Below are 17,555 nucleotides of genomic sequence, written 5' to 3'. Positions count from 1 at the left end.
TGAGGGGGAAATACAAGCTCATCATGTTGGATGATCCATGACAATATAATTTATTTCGGATAGAAGAAAACATAACCCATTATGTTGTCTTCCTTGTCCCACATCAACTTTTTAGCATGTCATATTTTAATGAGTGCTCACAATCATAAAAGATGTCCAAGATAGTATATTTATATGTGAGAACCTCTCTTTCTTTATTACTTCCTATTAATTGCAACAATGACCAAAACTATGTTTGTCAACTCTCAACAACTTTTATTCATCATACTCTTTATATGTGAAGTCATTACTCTCCATAAGATCAATATGATCTTTTTATTTCTTTTTATTCTTTCTTTTTATTTTATTCCCTAAAGATCATAGCCAGATAGAAAGCCCTCAACTCAAAACTAATCTTTATTATATATAGCTCATGGACTCGATTACATAGATAGGGATCAACACAAAAACTCAAAGCTAGAGCATACTAAACTTTATTCTACTAGATCAAGATATAACCAAAATGATTAAACTAAGAAAAAGGGTAAGGATAGAAGTGTGATTGTGATACGATACCGGGGCACCTCCCCCAAGCTTGGCAGTTGCCAAGGGGAGTGCCCATACCCATGTGTTTATGTCTCCTTCTTCGGGGGTGATGATGATGGAGTTGTTGATGACGGGGTGTCACACATCGAGCATAGGAGATCCTCCAACTTGCGGATAATGCCCTTGAGTGCGGTGATATGCTCTTGCAACAAAATATTTTCATGTGTGAGATACTTGTTTTGTATGCGAGCTAGCTCAATCATCTTGAAGGCTTCCATTTTAGTAAGGGTGAAAGAAGCCTTCTGCTTCTACTGTCGGGACTTGCTCCTCTGTGGCTCCCTTGATCTTGTCACCTTCCTTGATTTCCCTGATTTCTTCTTGCTTCGTCTCTATCTTCATTAGCCAAGCATCTTGCCCACATTGTTGGAGGAGGGGGATGACATATTGCTCTAATCTGCGGTAGAAACAACTCAAAACAAAAACAGAGGATTTCGTCGTGGTACGGTGGTCAAAACATTCGGGAGATTATATAGTGAATTTTTACCAACCAAAAGAAGTATCATGCAAGAAAACGGAGTCCGGAGGGCACACGAGGTGTCCATGAGGCAGGGGTGCGCCCTCCACCCTCGTGGATGCCTCGTGTCCCTTTCAGACTACTTCTTATTTTCCTAATTTTTAAAATATTCCAAAAGTTGCTATTAGAACTGTTTTGGAGTCGGTTTACTTACTGTACCACATACATATTCCATTTCAGAGTCTAAAACATTCTGGAAAGTGTCCCTTATGTACTCCTCTAGGGTTACGATGTCAATAACATTGGTTTCAACATTAATGGGATTACTTGAGATAAAATGTTTGATTATTTGACCGTTCACCACCTTCGGGTTTGTGCCATCGGCATTGTTGATTTTTATGACACCGGAACGATAGACCTCCTCAATAATGTAAGGACCTTCCCATTTAGAAAGTAGTTTTCCCACAAAAAATCTTAAACGAGAGTTGTATAGCAAAACATAATCACCCACATTAAACTTGCGCTTTTGTATCCTTTTGTCATGCCATCTTTTAACTTTTTCTTTAAACAGTTTGGCGTTCTCATAGGCCTGGGTTCTCCATTCATCAAGTGAGCTAATGTCAAATAGCCTCTTCTCACTGACAAGTTTGAAATCATAATTTAGCTCATTAATGGCCCAATATGCCTTATGTTCTAGTTCGAGAGGTAAGTGACATGCTTTTCCATAAACCGTTTTATATGGAGACATACCTATAGGATTTTTATATAGAGTTCTATAGGCCCATAATGCATCATTAAGTTTGTTGGAACAATTCTTTGTGGATCTATTAACAGTATTTTGCAAGATTAATTTAATCTCTCTATTACTCAATTCTACCTGACCACTAGACTGCAGATGGTATGGAGATGCAATTTTTTGATTAACATCATACTTAGCAGGCATTTTATGAAAAGCACCATGAATAAAATGTGAACCACCATCAGTCATTAAGTATCTAGGGACTCTAGACCTCGGAAAAATAATTTCTTTAAGCATCTTAATAGAAGTGTTATAATCAACACTACTAGTTGGAATAACTTCTACCCACTTAGTAACGTAATCAACATCGACTAAAATATGTGTATACCCATTAGAGGAAGGAAAAGGTCCCATATAATCAAAGCCCCAAACATCAAATGGTTCAATAACAAGTGAATAGTTAATAGGCATTTCTTTACGTCTACTAATATTACCAATTCTTTGACATTCATCACAAGACAAGACAAACTTACGGGCATCTTTGAAGAGAGTAGGCCAATAAAAACCGGATTGTAATACCTTATGTGCAGTTCTATCTCCAGCGTGGTGCCCTCCATATGCCTCAGAGTGACACTTGCATAGGATTTGTTCCTGTTCATGCTCAGGTACACAACGTCTAATAACACCATCTACTACTTCTTTATAAAGGTGTGGGTCATGCCAAAAGTAATGTCTTAAATCATAGAAAAACTTTTTCTTTTGCTGGTATGTGAAACTAGGTGGATAGCAACAATGCAATTAGCACAATTAGCATACCATGGAGCAGTATGAGAAGCATTTATGACAACCAATTGTTCATCAGGAAAGCTATCATCAATAGGTAGTGGGTCATCAAGAACATTTTCTAACCTAGACAAGTTGTCTGCAACGGGGTTCTCAGCTCCCTTTCTATCAATAATATGCAAATCAAATTCTTGTAGCAAGGGAACCCATCTAAAAAGTCTAGGTTTAGCATCTTTCTTTTCCATAAGGTATTTAATAGCACCATGATCAGTGTGAATAGTTACTTTGGAATCAAGAATATAAGGTCTGAACTTATCACAAGCGAACACAACTGCTAAAAATTCTTTTTCAGTACTAGCATAATTCCTCTGGTCACTGTCTAGAGTTTTACTAGCATATTGGATAACATCTAATTTCTTATCAACTCTTTGCCCTAGAACAGCACCTACAGCATAATCACTAGTATCACACATAATTTCAAAGGGTAAATTCCAATCAGGTGACTGGAGAATAGGTGCAGAAATCAAGGCTTTCTCAAGTATTTCAAATGCTTCTACACAATCATCATTAAAGACAAAAGGAACATCTTTTTGTAGGAGATTAATCAGAGGCCTAGAAGTTTTTGAGAAGTCTTTAATGAACCTCCTATAAAACAGTCATGACCAAGAAAACTTCTTATACCTTTGATGTCCTTAGGACACGGCATCTTTTCAATAGCATCAACTTTAGCTTTATCAACTTCAATACCTCTTTCAGAAATTTTATGCCCCAAGACAATACCTTCATTAACCAGAAAGTGGCACTTCTCCCAATTCAAGACAAGATTAGTTTCTTCACATCTCTGGAAGATTCGATCAAGGTTGCTTAAGCAATCATCAAAAGAAGTTCCATACACTGAGAAATCATCCATGAAAACCTCAACAATCTTTTCACAAAAGTCAGAGAATATAGCAGTCATACATCTTTGAAAGGTAGCAGGTGCATTACATAAACCAAAAGGCATACGTCTATAAGCAAAGGTACCGAAAGGGAAAGTAAAAGTGGTCTTATCCTGATCCTCTTTTGACACAAGTATTTGAGAGAAACCAGAATAACCATCTAGAAAGCAAAAATGTGTATGTTTGGATAATCTGTCTAGTATTTGATCAATAAAAGGTAGAGGGTAATGATCTTTTCTAGTAGCTTTATTTAATTTACGGAAATTAATTACCATTCTATAATATGTAACTATTCTGTGTGGGATCAATTCATCCTTAACATTAGGAACAATAGTAATACCTCCCTTCTTAGGGACACAATGGACATGACTTACCCACTGACTATCAGCAACATGATAAATTATACCTGCCTCCAGAAGCTTTAGTATTTCATTTCTTACCACTTCTTTCATCTTAGGATTTAACCATCGTTGGTGATCAACAACTGGTTTAACATCTTTCACTAGTTTTATTTCGTGCTGGTATAGAGTGGGACTAATGCCCTTAAGATCATCAAGAGTATATCCAATAGCAGCACGGTGCTTCTTCAGAGTTTTGAATAACTTTTCTTCTTCATGCTCTGAAAGGTTAGCACTAATAATACCAGGATATATCTTCTTTTCATAAAGATAAGAATATTTGAGAGTATCAGGTAATTGTTTAAGCTCAAACACGTGATCACCCTTGGGTGGAGAAGGATCCCCAAGGATTTCAACAAGCAAGTTGTGTTTCAAAATAGGTCCCTGTTTAAAGAATACTTCATCTATTTCCCTGCTTTCATTCATAAACATATCATTTTCATGGTCTAGCAAATATTGTTGTAAAGGATCATTAGGAGGCACGGCAATAGAAGCAAGACCGATTATTTCATCTTAGGCAATTCTTTATCATGGGGTTGTCTACGGAATTTAGCAAAATTAAAATCTTGAGACACTGATACATCCATTTTGCATCATGATTTTATATCAATATTTATTGCATTATGCACTGTTATTACACATTATATCTCAATACTTATGGTCATTCTCTCTTATTTTACAAGGTTTACCATGAAGAGGGGGAATGTCGGCAACTGGAATTCTGGCTGGAAAAGGAGCAAACATTGGAAACCTATTCTGCACTGCTCCAAAAATCCTGAAACTCAACGAAACATGTTTTTGGAATTTATAAGAATTATTGGGCGAAAAAATACACCAGGGGGCCCACACCCTTTCAAGGAGGGTGGGGGGCGCCCCCCCTACTGGGCGCGCCCCCTGTCTCCTGGACTCCCTGGTGGGCCCCCGGTGTCCATCTTCTGCTATATGAGAGCTTTTACCATAGAAAAAGTCATGGGCAAGCTTACGGGACGAAATTCCACCGCCACGAGGCGGAACCTTGGCGGAACCAATCTAGGGCTCTGGCGGAGCTGTTCTGCCGGGGACACTTCCCTCCGGGAGGGTGAAATCATCACCAACGTCATCACCAACGATCCTCTCATCGGGGGGGGTTCAATCTCCATCAACATCTTCACCAGCACCATCTCCTCTCAAAACCCTAATTCATCTCTTGTATCAAAACCACAAATTGGTACCTGTGGGTTGCTAGTAGTGTTGATTACTCCTTGTAGTTGATGCTAATTGGTTTGCTTGGTGGAAGGTCATATGTTCAGATCCTTAATGCATATTATTAATCCTCTGATTATGAACACGAATATGCTTTGTGAGTAGTTACGTTTGTTCCTGAGGACATGGGTGAAGTCTTGCTATTAGTAGTCATGTGAATTTGGTATTCGTTCGATATTTTGATGAGATGTGTGTTGTCTTTTCCTCTAGTGGTGTTATGTCAACATCGACTACATGACACTTCACCATTGTTTGGGCCTAGAGGAAGGCATAGGGAAGTAATAAGTAGATGATGGGTTGCTAGAGTGACAGAAGCTTAAACCCTAGTTTATGCGTTGCTTCGTTAGGGGATGATTTGGATCCATATGTTTAATGTTGTGATTAGGTTCACCTTAATACTTCTTTTATAGTTGCGGATGCTTGCAATAGGGGTTAATCATAAGTGGGATGCTTGTCCAAGTAAGGGCAGTACCCAAGCACTGGTCCACCCACATATCAAATTATCAAAGTACCGAACGCGAATCATATGAACGCGATGAAAACTAGCTTGACGATAATTCCCATGTGTCCTTGGGAGCTCCTTTCTCATTATTAGAAATTGTCCAGGCTTATCATTTGCTACATAAAGGATTGGGCCACCTTGCTGCACTTTATTTACTTTATTTACTTGTTACTCGTTACTATTTGTCTTACATCAAAACTATCTATTACCTACAATTTCAGTGCTTGCAGAGAAAACCTTACTAAAAAGCGCTTATCATTTCCTTCTGCTCCTTGTTGGGTTCGACACTCTTACTTATCAAAAGGACTACAATAGATCCCCTACACTTGTGGGTCATCAAGACTCTTTTCTGGCGCCGTTGCCGGGGAGTGTAGCGCTTTTGGTGAGTGGAACTTGGTAAGGAAACATATATATAGTGTGCTGAAATTTTCTGTTACTTGTCACTATGGAAACTAATCCTTTGAGGGGCTTGTTTGGGGTATATTCACCCTGACCAGAAGAGCAAAGAGTTTCTCCTCAACCTACTCAACTTTATGAAAATATTTACTTTGAGATTCCTTTGGGTATGATAAAGAAACTGCTAGCTAATCCATTTGCAGGAGATGGAACATTGCATCCCGATTTACACCTTATCTTTGTGGATGAAGTTTGTGGATTATTTAAGCTTGCAGGTATTCCCGATGATGTTGTTAAAAGGAAGGTCTTCCCTTTATCTTTGAAGGGAGATGCATTGACATGGTATAGGCTATGTGATGATACGAGATCTTGGAATTATAAGCGATTGAAGTTGGAATTTCACCAGAAGTTCTATCCTATGCATCTTGTTCATCGTGATCGTAATTACATATATAATTTCTGGCCTCGCGAAGGAGAAAGCATCGCTCAAGCTTGGGGGAGGCTTAAGTCAATGTTATATTCATGCCCCAATCATGAGCTCTCCCGGGAAATGATTATTCAAATAATTTATTCTCGGCTTTCTCTTGATAATCGCAACTTGCTCGATACTTCCTGTGCTGGTTCTTATATGTTGAAGACTATTGATTTCAAATGGGACTTATTGGAAAGAATTAAACGCAACTCTGAAGATTTGGGTTCCGATGATGGTAAGGAGTCAGGTATGACACCTAAGTTCGATTGTGTTAAATCTTTTATGGATACCGATGCTTTTCGTGGATTTAACACTAAGTATGGACTTGACTCTGAGATAGTAGCTTCTTTCTGTGAATCTTTTGCTACTCACGTTGATCTCCCTAAAGAGAAGTGGTTTAAATATAATCCTCCTGTTGAAGTGAAAGTAGTTGCACCTATTACAGTTGAAGAAAAGACTATCACCTACAGTGATCCTATTGTTCCTACTACTTATGTTGAGAAACCTCCTTTTCCTGTTAGGATAAAGGATCATGCTAAAGCTTTGACTGTTGTTCGTAAGAGTAATACTAGGACTTATACACCTCCTGAGCAAATTAATGTTGAAACTAGTATTGCTATGGTTAAAGATCTCTTGGATGATGATTTAGATGGGCATGTTATTTATTTCTGTGGTGAGACTGCTAATATTGCTAGACCAGATACTAAGATACATAGACCTATCGTAGGCATGCCTGTTATTTCTGTTAAAATAGGAGATCATTGTTATCATGGCTTATGTGATATGGGTGCTAGTGCTAGTGCGATACCCTATGATCTATATAAAGAAATTATGCACGACATTGCACCAGTTGAATTAGAAGACATTGATGTTACCATTAAGCTTGCTATAGGGATACCATTAAACCTATTGGGATTGTTAGAGATGTTGAAGTCTTGTGTGGGAAGGTTAAATATCCTTCTGATTTTCTTGTTCTTGGTTCCCCGCAAGATGATTTTTGTCCCATTATTTTTGGTAGACCCTTCTTGAATACAGCTAGTGCTAAGATTGATTGTGAAAAAGATACTGTCACCGTTGGCATAGATGGTATGTCTCATGAGTTTAATTTTGCTAAGTTTCATAGACAACCTCGTGATAGAGAACCACATAGTAAAGATGAGATTATTGGTCTTGCTTCCGTTGCTGTGTCTCCTACTGATCTGTTAGAACAATATTTGCTAGACCATGAAAACGATATGTTTTTGAAGGAAAGAAGGGAAATAGATGAAGTGTTCCTTAAACAGGAACCTATGCTGAAACATAACCTTCCCGTTGAAATTCTTGGGGATCCTCCTCCACCCAAGGGTGATCCCGTGTTTGAACTCAAACCATTACGTGATAATCTATGCTCATCTTGATGAAAAGAAAATATATCCTGTTATTATTAGTGCTAACCTTTCAGAGCAAGAAGAAGAAAGATTATTGAAAACTCTGAAGAAGCACCGAGCAGCTATTGGATATACTCTGGATGATCTTAAGGGCATTAGTCCCACATTATGCCAACACAAAATTACAGTGGAGAAAGATGCCAAACCAGTTAGAGATCCTCAACGACGACTAAATCCCAAGATGAAGGAAGTGGTAAGAAAGGAGATACTAAAGCTCCTTGAGGCAGGTATTATTTATCCCGTTGCTGATAGTGAATGGGTAAGCCCTGTCCATTGTGTTCCTAAAAAGGGAGGTATTACCGTTGTGCCAAATGATAAAGATGAATTGATCCCGCAAAGAATTATTATAGGTTATAGGATGGTAATTGATTTCCATAAGTTAAATAAAGCTACTAAGAAAGATCATTACCCTTTACCTTTTATTGATCAAATGCTAGAAATACTATCCAAACACACACATTTCTGCTTTCTAGTTGGTTATTTTGGTTTCTCTCAGATACCTGTATCAGCGAAGGATCAATCTAAAACTACTTTTACTTGCCCTTTTGGTACTTCTGCTTATAGACGTATGCCTTTCAGTTTATGTAATGCACCTGCTACCTTTCAAAGATGCATGATGGCTATATTCTCTGATTTTTGTGAAAAGATTTGTGAGGTATTCATGGATGACTTTTCCGTTTATGGATCCTCTTTTGATGATTGTTTGAGCAACCTTGATCGAGTTTTGCAGAGATGTGAAGACACTAGTCTCGTCGTGAATTGGGAAAAGTGTCACTTTGTGGTTAATGAATGCATTGTCTTGGGGCACAAGATATCCGAGAGAGGTATTGAAGTTGATAAAGCCAAAGTTGATGCTACTGAAAAGATGCCATGTCCCAAGGACATAAAAGGTATAAGAAGTTTCCTTGGTCATGCCGGTTTTTATAGGAGGTTCATTAAGGACTTTTCTAAAATCTCTAGGCCTCTGACTAATTTATTGCAAAAAGATATTCCTTTTGTCTTTGATGATGATTGTGTAGAAGCATTTGAAATACTTAAGAAAGCTTTGATCACTACACCTATTGTTCAGCCACCTGATTGGAATTTACCTTTTGAAATTATGTGCAGTGCTAGCGATCATGCTGTAGGTGATGTTCTAGGGCAAAGAGTTGATAAGAAATTAAATGTTATCCAGTATGCTAGTAAGACTCTTGATACTGCCCAGAGAAATTATGCTACTACTGAAAAAGAGTTCTTAGCAGTTGTGTTTGCATGTGATAAGTTTAGACCTTATATTGTTGATTCCAAAGTTACTATTCACACTGATCATGCTGCTATTAAATATCTTATGGAAAGGAAAGATGCTAAGCCTAGGCTCATTAGATGGGTTCTCCTGCTCCAACAATTTGATTTACATATTATTGATAGAAAGGGAGCTGAGAACCCCGTTGCAGATAACTTGTCTATGTTAGAGAATGTTCTTGATGACCCACTGCCTATTGATGATAGCTTTCCTGATGAACAATTAGAAGTCATTAATGCATCTCGTACTGCTCCTTGGTATGTTGATTATGCTAATTACATTGTTGCTAAATTTATACCGCCTAGTTTCACATACCAACAAAAGAAAAAGTTCTTTTATGATTTAAGACATCATTTCTGGGTTGACCCGCACATTTATAAAGAAGGAGTAGATGGTGTTATTAGACGTTGTGTGCCTGAGCATGAACAGGCACAAATCCTATGCAAGTGTCACTCTGAATCCTATGGAGGACACCACGCTGGAGAAAGAACTGCACACAAGGTATTACAATCTGGTTTTTATTGGCCTACTCTCTTCAAAGATGCTCGTAAGTTTGTCTTATCTTGTGATGAATGTCAAAGAATAGGTAACATTAGTAGACATTAAGAATGCCTATGAATTACTCTCTTGTTATTGAACCATTTGATGTTTGGGGCTTTGATTATATGGGACCTTTTCCTGCCTCTAATGGTTATACACATATTTTAGTTGCTGTTGATTACATTACTAAGTGGGTAGAAGCTATTCCAACTAGTAGTGCTGATCATAACACTTCTATTAAAATGCTTAAAGAAGTTATTTTTCCGAGGTTTAGAGTCCCTAGATATCTTATGACTGATGGTGGTTCACACTTTATTCATGGTGCTTTCCGTAAGATGCTTGCTAAGTATGATGTTAATCATAGAATCGCATCTCCTTATCATCCGCAGTCTAGTGGTCAAGTAGAGTTGAGAGAGCTCAAATTAATTTTGCAAAAGACTGTGAATAGATCTAGAAAGAATTGGTCCAAAAAACTTGATGATGCATTATGGGTCTATAGAACTGCATACAAAAATCCTATGGGTATGTCTCCATATAAGATGGTTTATGGAAAAGCGTGTCATTTACCTCTTGAACTTGAACATAAAGCATATTGGGCTATTAAGGAGCTGAACTATGACTTCAAACTTGCCGGTGAGAAGAGGTTTTTGATATTAGCTCACTTGATGAATGGAGAACGCAAGCCTATGAGAATGCCAAGCTATTCAAAGAAAAAGTCAAACACTGGCATGATAAGAGGATACAAAAGCGTGAGTTTAACGTAGGAGATTATGTGTTATTATTCAACTCTTGTTTAAGATTTTTTGCAGGAAAACTTCTCTCTAAATGGGAAGGTCCTTACGTTATCAAGGAGGTCTATCGTTCTGGTGCCATAAAAATCAACAACTTCGAAGGCACAAGTCCGAGGGTGGTAAACGATCAAGGAATTAAACATTATATTTCAGGTAATCCTATCAATGTAGAAACTAATATTATTGAAACCGTAACCCCGGAGGAATACATAAGGGACAGTTTCCAGAACGTTCCAAACTCCGAAAAGGAATAGGTATGTGGTACGGTAAGTAAACCGACTCCAAAACAACTCCAATAGCAATTTTTATCAGTTTTGGAATATTTAAGAATTTTCGGAAGAAAGAAGTAGTCCAAAAGGGACACAAGGCCCCCACGAGAGTGGAGGGCGCCCCCCCCCCCTACTAGGCGCGCCCCCTGTCTCGTGGGCACCTCGTGTGCCTCCCGGACTCCGTTTTCTTGCACGTTACGTATTTTGGGTCAGTAAAAATTCATTATATATACCCCTTAAGGTTTTGACCATTGTATCATGCAAATATCCTCTGTTTTCGTTTCGAGCTGTTTCTGTTGCAGATCAAAAGCACCATGACATCGCCCTCCTCCAACAACGAAGACAAGGATGCTTGGCTATTGAAGATAGAGCTGAAAAGAGAAGAATTGGAAGAGATCAACAAGGATGATGGGAGTAAGAAGGCCATGGAGGTTCAAGCTCCGGCGGTGAAAGAAGAGGACATCCCTCAACCTTACATAACCTCTTTACTCCAACAAAGATTGAAGCTTTCAAGATGATTGAGTTAGCTCGCATACAGAACAATTATCTCACATAGGAGAATATTCTGTTGAAGGATCATATCGCCGGACTCAAGGGCATTATCCGCAAGTTGGAGGAGCTTTTATGCTCAATGTGCGATTATCCACCGTCATCATCACCACCTCCATCACCTCCGAGGACATAATCACATGGGTATGGGCACTCACCTTGGCAACTGCCAAGCTTGGGGGAGGTGACCCGGTATCGTATCACCATCACACTCCTATCTTTACCGTTTTATTTAGTTCGATCCTTTTAGTAGTATCTTGATCTAGTAGATTGAAGTTTTGATATCAAGAAGTTTTGAGTTTTGCTTAGTGATCTCTTTTTGTAATCGAGTCCGTAAGCTATCTATAATAAAGATTAGTGTTGAGTCAAGGGCCTTGCTATGTTGCTATGATCTTGAGAAAGTAAAAAGAATAAAAGAGTTCATATTGATCTTATGGATAGTGATGACTTCACATATAGAAAGTATGAGGCATAAAAGTTGTTGAGGATTGATAAACGTAGTTTTGATCATCATTGCAATTAATAGGAAGTGATAAGGAAAGAGAGGTTCACATATAAATATATTATCTTGGACATCTTTTATGATTGGGAGCACTCATTAAGTATGACATGCTAAAAGAGTTGACGTTGGACAAGGAAGACAACATAATGGTTTATGTTTTCGCACATCTCAGTTAAAGTATATTGTCATTGACCTTCCAAACATGTTGAGCTTGCCTTTCCCCCTCATGCTAGCCAAATTCCTTGCACCAAGTAGAGACACTACTTGTGCTTCCAAATATCCTTAAACCCAGTTTTGCCATGAGAGTCCACCATACCTACCTATGGATTGAGTAAGATCCTTCAAGTAAGTTGTCATGTTGCAAGAAATAAAAATTGCTATCTAAATATGTATGACTTATTAGTGCAGAGAAAATAAGCTTTGTACGATCTTGTAGTGGAAGTAATAAAAGCGACGGACTGTATAATAAAGGTCCACATACAAGGGGCAATATAAAGTGACGTTCTTTTGCATTAAGATTTTGTGCATCAACCCTAAATGCACATGACAACGTCTGCTTCCCTCTACGAAGGGCCTATCTTTTACTTTATGTTTTTACTTTATGCTTGAGTCAAGGTGATCCACACCTTTCCCTTTTTCATTTTATCCTTTGGCAAGCTCCTCATGTTTGAAAGATCATGATATATATATATCCAATTGGATGTAAGTTAGCATGGGCTATTATTGTTGACATCAGCTAAAGGTGAATACGTTGGGAGGCAACACAATAATCCCCTATCTTTCTCAGTGTCCGGATGAAACTCCATAACCACAAGTATTGCGTGAGTGTTAGCAATTGTAGAAGAGTACAAGATAGTTGAGTATGTGAACTTGCTGAAAAGTTCTACTGTTGACTCTTTCTGATGTTATGATAAATTGCAATTGCTTCAGTGACTGAGATTATAGTTTGTTAGTTCTCAATGAAGTTTTTGAACCATACTTGACATTGTGAATTGATTGTTACTTGAGCATAAGAAATCATATGATAAAATCTATATATGTTGCTGTTATAAGAATGATCATGATGCCCTCATGTCCGTATTTTATTTTTATCGACACCTCTATCTCTAAACATGTGGACATATTTTTCGATTTCGGCTTCCGCTTGAGGACAAGCGAGGTCTAAGCTTGGGAGAGTTGATACGTCCATTTTGCATCATGCTTTTATATCAATATTTATTGCATTATGGGCTGTTATTACACATTATATCTCAATACTTATGGCTATTCTCTCTTATTTTACAAGGTTTAGCATGAAGAGGGGGAATGCCGGCAGCTGGAATTCTAGCTGGAAAAGGAGCAAACATTAGAAACCTATTCTGCACTGCTCCAAAAATCCTGAAACTCCACGAAACATGTTTTTGGAATTTATAAGAACTAGCACATATGCCCGTGCGTTGCAACGGGAGAAAAATTAGTATACATTTAAAGTTTGTGTGAATTATATGTGCAAGCAAGACCCTGTATGCACGTGAAAAAGGGACATTTAGGTTCTCGCTTTCGCTGGGTGTGAAGTAATCAATCTTCTACTTTTCCATTCATTGATCGAGGGCAACTAAGAATTTTGTGACGTTATCGTACGCCAGAAAAGGCCCATGAATTATTCAATCTACTTCTCCTTTCTATTGAGGAGATTTTAAGGTATGTATTTTCTGAATATTGCCGGAAACATGAACCTATCTTAAATTCTGAACAATTTTTTTGTAAATTATGTACACTTTCAGAAAAACGTAATTTTATTTTTGAAACAAGAACAACTTTTAAAACTTATAAACATTTTTTGAATACAGCAATTTTTTTTATAAAAAACATGAGAATTTGTGAACTATTTTTTAGAACGGGAACATATGTTGGAAATTCATAATTTTTTTACAAAAATAAGTATCTTTTAATATTATTTTCCATTGTGAAAATTTAACTAACACAAGAATATTTTTCGGATTTGGAGCATTTTTTAAATTGCCATTTTCTTAGAAATGATGAACAATTTTGAAAAACAATAAATGTTTTTGGAAAAATGGGAAGCTTTTTTCATGTTCTGAATATTTTTGAAAATAGCAACAAAATTTCGGAATTATGAACATTTTCTTTAATTTGATTATTTAAAAAAATCTGATTTTTTTAGGGAATTTTTCATTTATGAAATAAATTCTATAAAAAATAAAATTGGAAGTTAAAAAGGAGATAGGGGAAGAAGAATAAAAATTAAAATAAAACACAAAAACAATGAAAATGGGCCAGCCCATTGTTGGTTGTCCTCTGGGAAGGTACGACTATTTCTCGCCCTATGCAGAAAATAGAATTTTCGCAGCTGCCTGGGCAAAAACATTAGTGGGCTGGCTTTGCTGGGCCATCGCACGTGGCCCACATACGAAATTATGGAAATAAAGCCTTTTTCTAGCAGACAAACGCATAAGAATTTAGTACCACCTCAGAAAGAAAAAAAATCTTTTCGACGGTGAACGGATGAAAAAATCGGCAAAACGCACCTTGCTTTATTAGTAGGTATAGATTATTGGGCGAAATAAATACACCAGGGGGCCCACACCCTGTCCAGGAGGGTGGGGGGCGCCCCCCTACTGGGCGCACCCCGTGTCTCCTGGACCCCCTGGTGGGGCCCGGTGTCCATCTTTTGCTATATGAGAGCTTTTACCCTGGAAAAAATCGTGGGCAAGCTTACGAGACAAAATTCCACCGCCACGAGGCGGAACCTTGGCGGAATCAATCTAGGGCTCTGGCGGAGCTGTTTTCCGGGGACACTTCCCTCCGCGAGGGGGAAATCATCACCAACGCCATCACCAATGATCCTCTCATCGGGAGGGGGTCAATCTCCATCAACATCTTCACCAGCACCATCTCCTCTCAAAACCCTAGTTCATCTCTTGTATCCAATCTTGTATCAAAACCACAAATTGGTACCTGTGGGATGCAAGTAGTGTTGATTACTCCTTGTAGTTGATGCTAATTGGTTTACTCTTGGCGGACTGAACCTTCTGAATCACCGCACTCATAACAGTGCGGTGCTCCTCGTCCATGGAGGTGCCGTTAAACACCTCCAGCAAATTGTCCGGCGCCTCCGGATGGACGGAGGTCGCCGGCGTCGTAGGCTTGCCCTTCTTACGAAGGTGCCACCTACCGGTTTCCGGAACCGTTGATGGTTCTGGAGCAGTGTCCGGCCCAGGGCCGGACTCAGATCCCTCTGGGGCTTTATCCCCTTTGGGCCTGGAGTCCGGGAGGTCGCCTTGCGGTGCCTCCAGGACCACCTCCTCCTGGTTCAGTCCCTCTTGGGACTCCACCTCGGCGTCGTCCATAGGAAGCGGAGAGGAGGCCGTCGGGAGTGAAGCGCTATTCACGTCCGACAAATCCAGGGAGCCGCTCGTCGAGTCGCCGAGCTGAGCCTTGGGCGGACTTCATAATTGAATTCGGCGTCAGAAGGTACCGTATAATAGAGGAGCGCCATAAATTGTTCGGGTGTCAGGATACTTACGGTTTTGCCAGGGGCTTGACCCTGGATGGCCATTCCTCCCCGCTGTCTTCGGCATCGGAGGCGTAGTCTGGCAGAAGGGTCCTCCCCTTCTTGGGCCCTCCGGCCCCCCCAGTTGGGGCGGCCTTCCTTTTCTTGCCTCCCCCCGCTGGAGGGGCAGAGGCTTCTTCTTCTTCCTCCCCCTCCTCTTCAGAGGCGGAGGGCGCTTCAGGGTTGTCGAGTGATGAATCCGACACCAGCAGGTGTCGGGAACTCTTTCGAGTTCCCGTGGCCTTCTTTTTGGCCTTCTTCTCTGGCACCACGTGAGGTGCCGGAACCAGCAGCTTCGCTAAGCGAGCGTCCACTGGGTCTTCAGGCAAAGGAGCCGGACAATCGATCTGTCCGGCCTTTTTCTGCCAATCCTGATTAAAGGGATGGGGGTTTAGATCCTGCATAGAATCAAATCTATGGAAAACAAATACCCCATAATGGAAAATTAAACTCACCGCACTGGCTTGGCGCTTGGCGCACAATCCGCGATCCTCGGGGACGGGAGGGGAAACCTCGGAGCTCTTGAATAGCACCTTCCAGGCATCCTCGTGCTTTGTGTCGAAGAGTCGGGACAGAGTCTGGTGTTGGGCCGGGTCGAACTCCCACAAGTTGAAAACCCGTGGTTGACACGGGAGAATCCGGCGAAAGAGCATGACCTGGACTACGGTGATAAGGTTTACCTTCCTGCCAATCAGGTCCTTGATGCAGGTTTGAAGTCCGATCACTTCTGCCAAGTTACCCCACAACAGGCCCGTCTCCTTCCAAGATGTGAGCCGTGTGGGGATGCCGGATCAGAATTCGGGGGCCGTTGCCCATTTAGGGTCACGCGGCTCGGTGATATAGAACCACCCCGATTGCCACCCTTTGATGGTCTCTACGAAGGCGCCCTCGAGCCATGTAACATTGGCTATCTTGCCTAGCATGGCGCCTCCGCACTCCGCTTGGCGGCCGCCCACTACCTTCGGCTTGACGCTGAAGATCTTCAGCCATAGGCCAAAGTGAGGCTGGATGTGGAGGAAGGCCTCTCACACGACGATGAACGCCGAGAAGTTGAGGATGAAGTTCGGGGCCAGATCGTGGAAGTCCAGGCCGTAGTAGAACATGAGCCCCCGAACGAACAGGTGAAGAGGAAAGCCCAGTCCGCGGAGGATATGGGGGAGAAATACAACCCTCTCATGGGGACAAGGGGTGGGAATGAGTTGCCCCTCATCTGGAAGCCGGTGTGCAATGTCGTCAGACAAGTATCCGGCCTTCCTCAGCTTTTTGATTTGTCCCTCCGTGACGGAGGAAGCCATCCATCTACCTCCCACTCCGGACATGATTGGAATAGGTTGAGGTGGGAAGTGCAGGCTTGGGCGTTGGAGCTCGAGTACGCAGGGACGGATAAGCAAAGGAGGAAGAAGGCGTAAATGGAAAGGGTAGATTCTTATCCCCTTATATGGGCGGCCGAAACTACGAGCCCCCACCGGCCTAATAAAACTCGCATATCTCCCAAGCGCCGCGGTTAATGGCGCGGTTGGGTTACCCACGCCCGTATTGATGAGAATCCCGGAATAAGGGGACACGATCTCTGCTTTGACAAGACGTGCCAAGGAAACCGCCTCGCTAAACGCGCTGAGGTGGAACGGTAAAATGAACAAAGGCTTGGCCGTGGCATGATGTCACGCTGTGGAATACGTCAGCAGATTAGATTGGTACAGATATTATTCTCTCTACGGTGGTATGTGGAACTTATTTTGCAGAGCCGGACACTATCCTTGTGTTCAAAATCTTCTATGAAGTATTCGGTGGAGGAACCCGCCTTGCAATGCCGAAGACAATTTGCGCCCCGGACTCGTCGTCATTGAAGCCTGGTTCAGGGGCTACTGAGGGAGTCCTGGAGTAGGGGGTGTCCGGATGGCCGGACTATGACCTTTGGCTGGACTCCCAGACTATGAAGATACAAGATTGAAGACTCCGTCCCATGTCTGGACAGGACTTTCCTTGGCGTGGAAGGCAAGCTTGGCGATACGATATGAAGATCTCCTCCCATTGTAACCGACTCTGTGTAACCCTAGCCCTCTTCGTTGTCTATATAAACCGGAGAGTTTTAGTCCGTAGGATGAACAACAATCATACCATAGGCTAGCTTCT

General features: G+C 40.8%; 1 pseudogene; it reads left to right on the top strand.

Annotated features, from left to right (window-relative positions):
- Positions 1-9,278: 9,278 nt before the first annotated feature.
- The window catches only part of LOC119367791, a 143,523-nt pseudogene continuing 135,246 nt past the window's right edge, over positions 9,279-17,555 (top strand).

The sequence above is a fragment of the Triticum dicoccoides genome, chromosome 2B (genome assembly GCF_002162155.2).
Source record: "Triticum dicoccoides isolate Atlit2015 ecotype Zavitan chromosome 2B, WEW_v2.0, whole genome shotgun sequence".
Lineage (NCBI taxonomy): Eukaryota > Viridiplantae > Streptophyta > Magnoliopsida > Poales > Poaceae > Triticum > Triticum dicoccoides.
The sequence above is the reverse complement of the archived record's forward strand: the minus strand, read 5'-3'. Positions and strand labels throughout refer to the sequence as shown.